Source organism: Gossypium hirsutum, chromosome D01, assembly GCF_007990345.1.
Source record: "Gossypium hirsutum isolate 1008001.06 chromosome D01, Gossypium_hirsutum_v2.1, whole genome shotgun sequence".
NCBI lineage: Eukaryota > Viridiplantae > Streptophyta > Magnoliopsida > Malvales > Malvaceae > Gossypium > Gossypium hirsutum.
The window spans coordinates 8,464,040-8,474,685 of record NC_053437.1 but is presented as its reverse complement, the minus strand read 5'-3'; positions in this window follow the sequence as shown (position 1 = coordinate 8,474,685).

The window sequence follows — 10,646 nt, the reverse complement described above, 5'->3', positions numbered from 1 at the left end:
AAAGATTGGCGACTCTTCAGGACCAAACGTAATAGGGAATCCATTGCCCAATCATGATGATAAAGGGGTGAACGCGATAACTGAGAATAAAGGAAGGAGAGTCAAAGCCAATGTAGTAGAGATAAAGACCCCCTTGAATGGGTTTGGAAACAAATGATGAAAGGAGTCTCATCAAGCAAGATTCAATAGAAAGGTCTGAAGGAGTAAGGAGGTTTTGTGAGTTCCACGCAGAAGAAGGCCACGACATCTAAAAATGCACTGAGTTCAGAACCATAGTGTAAAACTTAATGGATAACAAAGAGTTGGAGTTTTATGAAGAGATCAAGGGACTAGAAGAGGGAGAAGTCTATGCTTTAGAGGAAGGATTTGCGGGGAAAGCCTAAGAGGTTAATCACCCAGTGGTGATTATTTAAAAGCCAATGAACAAAGAATTTGGAATGCAAATAGCGCCAAAGGTCTTAATCTAAAAACCTGTATCCTTTCTCTACAAGGATAGCAAAAAGGTTCCTTGGAATTACGATTGCAATGTGACAATCCAGGAAAAGAGAGCTTGGTAAATGCTTCAGAAGAGAATGAAGGATTCTATACACGAAGTGGAAAATGCTATGATCCAGCAAATGCAATAGTGGAATCTGGAAAAGGAAAAGCCTTAGCGGTTGAGCTGGGAAAAGCAAAAACATACAAAATTGAATCGCATGTCAATCAAACGGTAACTGAAAATGAGGCTAGAGAATTTTTAAAATTCTTAAAACATAGCGAATACAGTGTGGTAGAACAATTACATAAGCAGCTGACTCGTATTTCGGTGCTTGAGTTGCTTCTAATTCAGAGATACATCGTAATGCGTTGATTAAGGTGTTAAATGAAACTTATGTCGCTAATGATATCTCAGTGAACAAGGTGGACCGCTTGGCTAACAATATAAGTACCGACAATTTCATTTACTTTAATGATGATGAAATACCACCGGGGGGAAGAGGAGCCTCCAAAGCCTTACATATCACCACTCATTGCGGGGAGTATACGTTGCCGGGTGTGTTAATTGATAATAGATCGGCCTTAAATGTCTTACCCCTATCCACCTTAAGCAAGTTACCGGTAGATAGCTCCCACATGAAATCATGCCAGAATATAGTGAGAACATTTGATGGTACCGAAAGGAGAGTGATGGGGAGAATAGAAATACCCCTTTTGATTGGCCCGAATACATACGAGGTGGATTTCTTAGTGATGGATATCAAGCCTTCGTATAATTACTTGTTGGGAAGACCCTGGATTCATTCAGCAGGGCCGATGCCTTTATCATTACACCAGAAATTGAAATTGGTAACAGAAGGCCTGTTAATTACGATTAATGCTGAGGAAGACATCATTGCATCGGTAACCAGTGACGCACCATATTTGGGAATGTATGATGAGGCGATCGAATGTTCCTTTTGATCCTTAGAATTTGTAAATGCAACCTTTGTCGTTGAGGGAAAGAAGATCCCGATGCCCAACATATCTAGAGCCACGAGGATGGGACTACAAATGACAGTTGGGAAAGGAGCTGTGCCTGGAAGAGGACTGGGAAGATGCCTTCAAGGAAGGATAGAGGCACCAATGGTGAAGGATAAACAAGACCGTTTTGGTTTAGGATTTAAGCCAAATGCTAAGAAAAGAAGGAAGGAGTTGGAGAAAAGACAAGAGAGGACGAAGGCTCGTTTGAATGGAGAAGGAGTTGATTGGTAACCTATGACTTTCCCCCACATATCCAGGACCTTCGTATCAGGGGAACCATGTATTCTGGACTGAGGACTCCAAGAAAGAAGACCACAGAGGAAATGTTAGGAAACCTGAACATCAATGCCATATTTGAAGAAAAATCTGAAGAAGGAAGCACATCAGGCATCTGTCCCTTTGAACCTAGGAGTGTTTTAAATAATTGGACTGCAGAAGAAATGCCTGAAGTTTTTAGAGCTTTTCCAGAGTAATATTCAAAACATACCAATTGTTTTAAGCTTAGAGAAAATGAAAACTTTTTGTGAAGTGAAATGGGCTTATATTTGAACATCGTGACTTCAATGAAATATATCTTCGTATTTTCTTTTTGAGTATATATTTTTTTAAGATTCTTTTCATTCTTTCGTATAAATAGTCATCTTGGATGCTTTTATTCCAATTCATTCTTTCATTAATTCATGACCATATTATAAATAAGAATTCTTAGATTCATACATTCCCTGTATATTCTTTGGTACTTATAACAGGTCCCAAGATATCAATGACATGAGTGACCCTACTATGGACTTAGAAAATCCTTTTGAACGAGATATGTGTTTAGAGGAATCTCAAGATTTTGAAGATAACATAGATTTCAAACTAACTCTGGACTTGTTGAGGATGGTAGAGTAGGAAGATAAACAAATCCTACCTCACGAGGAAATGGTGGAGACGGTGATCCTGGAAGAGGGAAAGGTGGTGAAGATTGGCACATGTATAGCTGAAGAAGTAAAACAAGACCTTATTGAGTTGCTTCAAGAGTTCAAAGATGTCTTCGCATGGTCATACCAAGATATGCCTGGGTTAAGTACAGATATCGTAGTTCACCGTCTTCCTATAAAGGAAGATTGCAAACCAGTTTAGCAAAAACTCCGAAGAATGAGGCCCGATATTGTATTAAAAATAAAAGAGGAGGTGCAAAAGCAATTCGATGCTGGATTCCTACAAGTGGTCAAATACTCCGAGTGGTCAAATACTCAGGATGTATCCTGAGGACATGAAGAAGACCATCTTTGTAACGATGTGGGGGACATTTTGCTACAAAGTGATGCTGTTTGGACTAAAAAATGCAGGGGCAACGTATCGGAGAGCCATGGTAACCTTGTTCTATGACATGATGCATAAAGAGATAGAAGTTTATGTCGATGACATGATTGCAAAGTCTAGAAGAGAAGGAGAACATGTGCAAGTCCTTAGAAAACTATTCACAAGGTTAAGAAAATTTCAGCTAAAGCTAAATCCGGCGAAATGCACCTTTGGGGTTAGGTTAGGAAAATTACTGGGATTCATGGTCAGTGAGAGAGGAATTGAGATTGATCCAGAAAAAGTAAAGGCTATACAAGAACTACCTCCACCGCGTACTCAAAAAAAAGTTTGAGGTTTTCTAGGGAGACTAAACTATATCGCTCGGTTCATTTCACAGTTAACTGAGAAATGTGACCCCATATTTCGTCTCCTCAAGAAACACAATCCAGGTGTATGGGACGAGGAGTGTCAGAAAACTTTTGAAAGAGTCAAGCATTACTTGTCTAACGCCCCAGTGCTAATGCCACATTGCCTAGACAATCCACCGATACTGTATTTAGCAGTATTTGAAAATTCTATGGGATGTGTGCTTGGCCAACATGATGAGTCAAGACGAAAAGAAAGAGCTATCTACTATCTCAGCAAGAAGTTCACTAAATGTGAGACGAGATATTCGCCCATCGAGAAGTTGTGTTGCGCTTTGACTTGGATAACTCAGAGATTGAGACAATACATGTTGTACCATACAACCTGGTTAATCTCTAAACTGAACCTTTTAAAGTACCTAATGGAGTTGACTGCTCTGAATAGAAGAATGGCCCGATGGCAAATTCTACTGTCTGAATTTGATATAGTCTATGTGAACCAGAAGGCAGTAAAAGGGAGTGCGATAGCAGACTTTCTGGCCAGTAGAGCTCTGGAGGATTACGAGCCACTGAACTTCAATTTTCCAAATGAGGATTTGATGTATGTTGCAACCGCAGAAAAAGATTCTCAAGGAGACGGTCCTTGGAAGCTGAATTTTGACGGAGCCTCGAATGCCGTGGGCAATGGGATTGGGGCAATCTTGGTATCTCCCGACAGTGATCATTACCCATTTACTAGAAAATTAGATTTTGATTGCACCAATAACATGGTGGAGTATGAGGCATGCATCATGGGAATACGTACCGCTATTGAACGCAAGATTAAAGTGCTAGAAGTATATGGGGATTCTGCATTAGTAATTTATCAACTCAAGGGCGAATGGGAGATGAGAGACTCTAAATTGAGTAGTTATCAAAAATTGATCTTGGAATTAATCGAGGAGTTTGATGAAATTACCTTCTGTTATCTCCCTCAAGAGGATAATCAGATGGCCGACGCATTGGCTACGTTAGCCTCTATGATCAAAGTAAATAAACAAGAGAATGTCAAGCCTATTCAGATCAGCATTCATGAGGCTCCAGCCCATTGTTGCAACATTGACGATGAAGAGGAAAAAGATGATCACCCCTGGTATCATGACATATTGCGATATGTAAAGAGTCGTGAGTACCCCGACCATGCGACGGAAAATGATAAGAGGACATTAAGGAGATTAGCCATTGATTATGTCCTAGATGGGGAGATTTTGTATAAAAAAGGAAAAGATCAAGTATTGTTGAGATGTATGGATGCTGTTGAGGCCAAGAAAATTTTGGAAGAAGTGCATGAAGGTATCTGTTGAACGCATGCCAACAACTTCACGATGGCCAGACAAATTATGAGATTTGGGTACTATTGGTCCACCATGGAAGGGGATTGCATTAATTATGCCAAAAAGTGCCATAAATGTCAAATTTATGGTGACAAAATGCATGCACCACCTTCACCCCTTCACGTTATGGTTTCTCCATGGCCTTTCTCCATACGGGGAATGGATGTCATCGGGCCAATATCTTCAAAGGCTTCTAATAGGCATCGTTTTATCTTTGTGATTATTGATTACTTCACTAAATAGGCAGAGGCTGCTTCATATGCTAATGTCACGAAGTCAGCAGTTAGCAAGTTTCTGAAAAAAGAGATTATATGTCAAGACGGGATGCCTGAAAGGATTATATCTGACAATGCCCTGAACTTGAACAACAACTTAGCAGAAGTTTGCAGTCAGTTCAAGATCAGACACCATAATTCGTCAGTGTACCGTCCAAAAATGAATGGAGCTGTGGAAGCAGCTAACAAAAATATCAAGAAAATTGTAGGGAAAATGACTGAAACCTACATAGACTGGCATGAGAAACTACCGTTCGCTCTCCTGGCATATCATACTTCTGTTAGGACCTCTACTGGGGCAACACTGTTTTCTTTAGTCTACGGGATAGAGGCAGTTTTACCTATAGAAGTTGAAATCTCTTCTCTTCGAGTATTAGCTGAACTAAAGTTAGATGAGGCCAAATGGATTCAATCTCGATATGATCAGCTAAACTTGATAGAAGAAAAGAGGTAAAAAGCTATTCGTCACGGTCAGATGTTTCAGAAACGAATGATGCGAGCCTATAACAAAAAAGTTCGTCCCAGAGAATTTCACAAAGGGGACCTGGTTTTGAAAAAGATTCTTCCTCTACAAAAATATTTTAGAGGAAAATGGATGCCAAATTGGGAAGGTTCTTATATGGTAAAAAAGGCCTTTTCTGGAGAAGCTTTGATCTTGAGCGAGATGACGGTAAAAGCCTACCAAATCCTGTAAACTCAGATTCAGCCAAGAAATATTTCACTTGAAGAAAGAAGACCAAAGTGAAAACCTGTAAAGGGCACTTTAAGTCAAAAAAATAGAGAAGCCAAGGTGAAAACCCGTAAAGGGCGTCTTGAAACCAAAGGGGATTCGAGTTGAAAACCTAAAAAAGGTGGCTCAAATTTTGATGGGACATGAGGTGAACGGAACAGTTTAAACTTTGATCGAGATCTGAGGCATATGATGGTCTCGCTATACCTGAACCAACAAGAAAGGGTATGCGGCATCTTGGGGCATCGACAAAGTACTGAAGATTCCCTAAACGCATATTAAATTCAGAATGGTCTTTAGAAAGCTTATGCAGGGAAGCTCGTGCTGCGATATCTGGGGCACTTGTCGTCATCTTATTTTGAATCTTGGCAAAAATTGTTGTATTGATTAATGTATTCGTTTTAAGCTTTGCTCCCAATAAAATTCCATCTTGCCTATTGTCTTTTTCATTTTATCTTATCAAAATTTGCTATCTTGATTAACTTATTCATTTCGAGATTTGTTCAAAATAACATTTTGTTTGTCTATTGTGATAATATTTTTCAAACATCTGAAATAGCGATTAATGAACTGAATGTTCAAGGAAAAGGAGTTTTGCATATTACTCTAGAAATTTCTAAATAATGTAGGAACCTGAAACAGGACTGTTGTTTAGAACACACCAATTTTGAAGTTTGAAATGTCTAAAAGGGAAAAATCTAAGTCGAGACTATCCTTTCAAACTTTGTTGTCCAAACATGGATTAAACAAATGACAAGATGTCATTTTGGTGACAAAGCTTCAATGTACAAACAAGCAATGAATGATAAGAAGAGGTTTCTCAGAAGAGAAAATTTTACAATTATGCATAAACTTGTGGCGCGACACCATGGAAATGGTGTAAGTAACCAAGAAGATTCAGATCTTGTACTCCTAAATTACAGTAGGAGGAAGATGGTTTTCAATTTTATATCCCAAATTACGACGGGCTTAACTTTGATCAAGACAACGAGTTGAACTTTGAAGATTACAGAAGGGGCAATTCGACCAAGTAAGAGATGAGCATTACCAACCGGACAAGATAGCATTCGGATGTGTTGGCAATAAACCCTTATTGAACAATGGGCAATAACAACTCAAACATTGAAAGATTATTTTTATTTTGCATTCATGCATACACATTTAGCCAGGATATTTTGATTCATTTCGATCATAATCACTAGGCATAAATAGGTTCATATAGGTCATGTTCCCCAAAGAACAGATCAATGAAAATGGCAGGTCTTGCCTTCCTGAGTTTACAGCGAAGCAGATCGAAAAAACCATAGATTGTAATAAAAAAGATTGAAGCCACAACGGTGAATCTTACTTTCCCTGGTAGTGCAGTGGAACAGATTGAAGCTACAACGGCGAATCTCAGTTCCCCGACATTGCAAATTAAAAGATTGAGGCCACAACGGTGAATCTTACTTTCCCAGGCAGTGCAGTGGAATAGATTGAAGTCACAACGGTGAATCTCACTTCCCCGTCATTGCAATTTAAAAGATTAAGGCCACAACAACGAATCTTACCTTCCCAGGCGATGCAGTGGAATAGATTGAAGCTACAATGGAAAATCTTCCTTCCCCGACATTGCAATCTTATTTCCCTAGCGGTGCAGTGGAACAGATTGAAGCTACGATAGCGAATCTCACTTCCCCAACATTGTAGTCAAATAGATTGAAGCTACAACAGCGAATCTCATCTCCCCGGCGATGTAATGGAATAGATTAAAGCCACAATGGCGAATCTTGCTTTCCCGATATTGCAAATTAAAAGATTGAAGCCACAACGACGAATCTTATTTCCTCGGCGAACAGATTGAAGATAGCAAATCTTATCTCTCTAAAGTTGCAGTAGAGCAGATTGTATCTGACTTTATTTTCTTAAAGATGCAGTAAAACAAGTTGAAGCAACAAGTATTATCTCCCTGATGTTATAGTGGAGTAGACTAAAACCAATCCTATCCCCCTAAAGCTGCAGTGGGGCAGGCTGAAGATAGCGAATCTTGTTTCCTTGAAGTTGCAATGGGACAGATCAAAGCTATAAACACAGATCTTAGCTCTCTAAGTTGCAGTAGAGCAGATCGTAACAAGTCTTATCTTTCTGAAGTTGCAGTGGAGGAGACTGAAGCTACCAACCTTATCTCCCTGAAGTTGCAGTAGAGGAGATTGAAGCTACTAATCCTACTTCCCTAAAGTTGCAGTGGAAGAAACTGAAGCTGCTAATCCTACTTCCCTGAAGTTGTGTGAAACAGATTAAAATGATAAATCCTATACTTTTGAAATTGTAGAGGGTCGGATTAAATCATATCAATTTTATCCCCTTAAAGTTGATGTAAGGAAGATTGGAGCCACAAGTCATATCTCTCTTAAGTGCAGTGGAGTGAATCGAAGCAACAAGACGCAGTGGACTGGAATGAAGCTAAGTGAAAAGAAAGGCATCAAAGGAAGTCAAGGCTCGGTAGGACCGGGCAAAATTAGTCTTTCTTGGTCTTTGCTCTGTTCTCGTTACACGATAATGAGCAAAGAGGGGCAGCTGTACAAGCCCATTTTTGCCCGAGCCCATACCAGAAAATAAAACAAATAATAAACAGTCCATTACAAACCCAAATTTAAGCCTAAAACCCATTTCGGGCCCAACTACAGTACACGGCCCAAATGGCCTAAAAAAACAAATAAAGAAAAAGAGAAACCCTAACCCTAGGTGTGCCGCCCCTAGGGTCTTTTGACCCTTAGCCTGCCGCCACTGCCGCTGTCGCGAGCTTGCCACCACCACTGTCACGTTAACCGGTGCCATCAATCACCTACAGGAGAAAGATTCACGCAAACAGTAAAATAATACAAAAATAGCATGAAAATAGAAGCAAATCGGCTATAAAAAGCCGGATTTCCCTTTTGTATTTTTTTACAAGATCTTAATACAAAAAAAAACATATAAAAAAATGAAAAGGTTGACTCCCATCTTCTTCTCTTTTCTTTATTATTACGCATTTTCTTTATTTTCATTTTTATTTCTTTTACTGCTCTTTTTGACTAAAAGAAAATGAAACGAAAGGAAAGGAAAAGGGAATGCTTATTGGTCTCGAAAGCCCGTCGCCGGAGACCATTTTCGGCTTTAGAATTGGACCGGAAGGGGTATGAAAAACCCCTCATTTTTCAGCCTTTCGGGACTAAAAAGGACGGATCTTTAGGGGGGCCGAGAACGGGGTTAAAAAATCTACCTTTTTCTCGCCAAGATCGCTTCTCGTGGCGGAGCCTCAGTGTTGGTGGCCGGCGGCGGTATCGAAAAGAAAATGGGGAAGAGAGAACTGTGGGTTCTCTGTTTTTTTTTTTAAAAAGCCAGATGAGAATGCTTTTTTTCTTTATTTTCGCTATTTATGCAGGCCATCATACGGCGTCGTTTTGGGCTTGAGTGCTATAACCAAAACGATGCCGTTTTGCCTAATACCTGAAAACCCGACCCGTTGACCTCTAAGATCAGCGCGTCTCTGCGGTAAAAGGGTGATTTGCGCATGTGGCCCTTCAACTTTTGCGAGGCCATGCAATGTCGTCCTAAATTCTTTTCACATTTGGCGGTATAATTTCATCTTTGTTTCATTTTGGTACAAGCTGAAACATTGCGTTCGAAGGCCGGGAATATTTCCCAGTCGGTCCCTTGTCCTTTAAGCGTGTTTCATTTTAGCCTTGAGCCGCCTTTTTTTATTTATTTGCGATTCTGACCCCTAAATTTCGGTCCGCTTTCAATTCGGTCCTTAATCTATTTATTCATTTTTTATTTTTTTTACTTAAAAAGAAAATAAAATCATTTTATTTAATACTTCATCTAATGTTATTTATTTACTTTCATTTTCTTTTTTGGTCAGCATTATATAGGTTTTATTTTATTTGTTTATTCATCTTTTATTTGGTCCTTTTATTTATTTTAACCATTATTATTGCAATCTTATTCTATCATTTATTTATTTGTTATTTTCAAGTATTTTTAATATTTTGATTTATTAGTATTGTTATTTCATTATTGTTATTGTTACATTATTACTTGCATTATTATTATTATTCATATATTGGCACTAATATTTATTAGTTTTAATGTTATATGTATATTTTATGATGATGCATGTTATGTCATTATTATTATTGTATTTTATGATTTATTATTTACTCTTTAAATATTCTACAAATATAGTTATCTTATGTTATTATTGTATTATACATTATATGAAATAATTGTTTGCCTTCACATGATATTTGCAAAAATTAAATTTATGTCTCGTTAAATATTACACTACTTTTTTTTACTCAAAATTCAAAAAGAAAAATTTTCAAAAATAAAATAACATTCTGTATTTAGAAACTCAAGAAAATCGTATCCTAACTTACGGGGTTTCAATTTTCTCAAAAACTTAAATACACGAATCATTTCAATCAAAGTCTTAAATCTCACCAGGAATTAACAAAAAAATTGTGTCCTAACTCACGGGACATAATCTTTTTTATTAAAACCCGAGATAATCAAACTCTTTCAAAATAAAATTTTTCGACATTTATTCTCGTATCGAGAATTTTAGATATCGTGTCCTAACTTACGGGATGAGATTCTTTTTCTCGAATAACGTGAAAGTATGTTTCTCTTTTTAATTTTTTTTTCAAAATTTTAATACAAGGATCGTATTTTAAAAATCTTTCTCAAGTTTCCAATCTTCGACACTAATACACTAATTAATCAACTAGGTACCAATTTTGGGCGTTTCGAGGGTGCTAACCCTTCCTCGTACGTAACCGACTCCCGAGCCTATTTTTCTGAATTTCGTAGGCCAAAATCATTGTTTTAATAAAATTAAATAATTTATTAAAAACAACCACTTTTTAAGGTGATCCGATCACACCTTATCAAAAAAGATTGGTGGCGACTCCCGTTTTTGCTTTCATTTTTTAAAACCCAAGTAGACCCCGTTTTCATAAAAAAATGGTGTCAACAAAACCATTTAAATGTTCCCTTATTACCATATATATATATACTTAGTTCCTCTTAGTGGATCTTAACAAATGTCGATTGTATACATAAATTGTCCTGTTAATGCCCTACAAAAATTGGG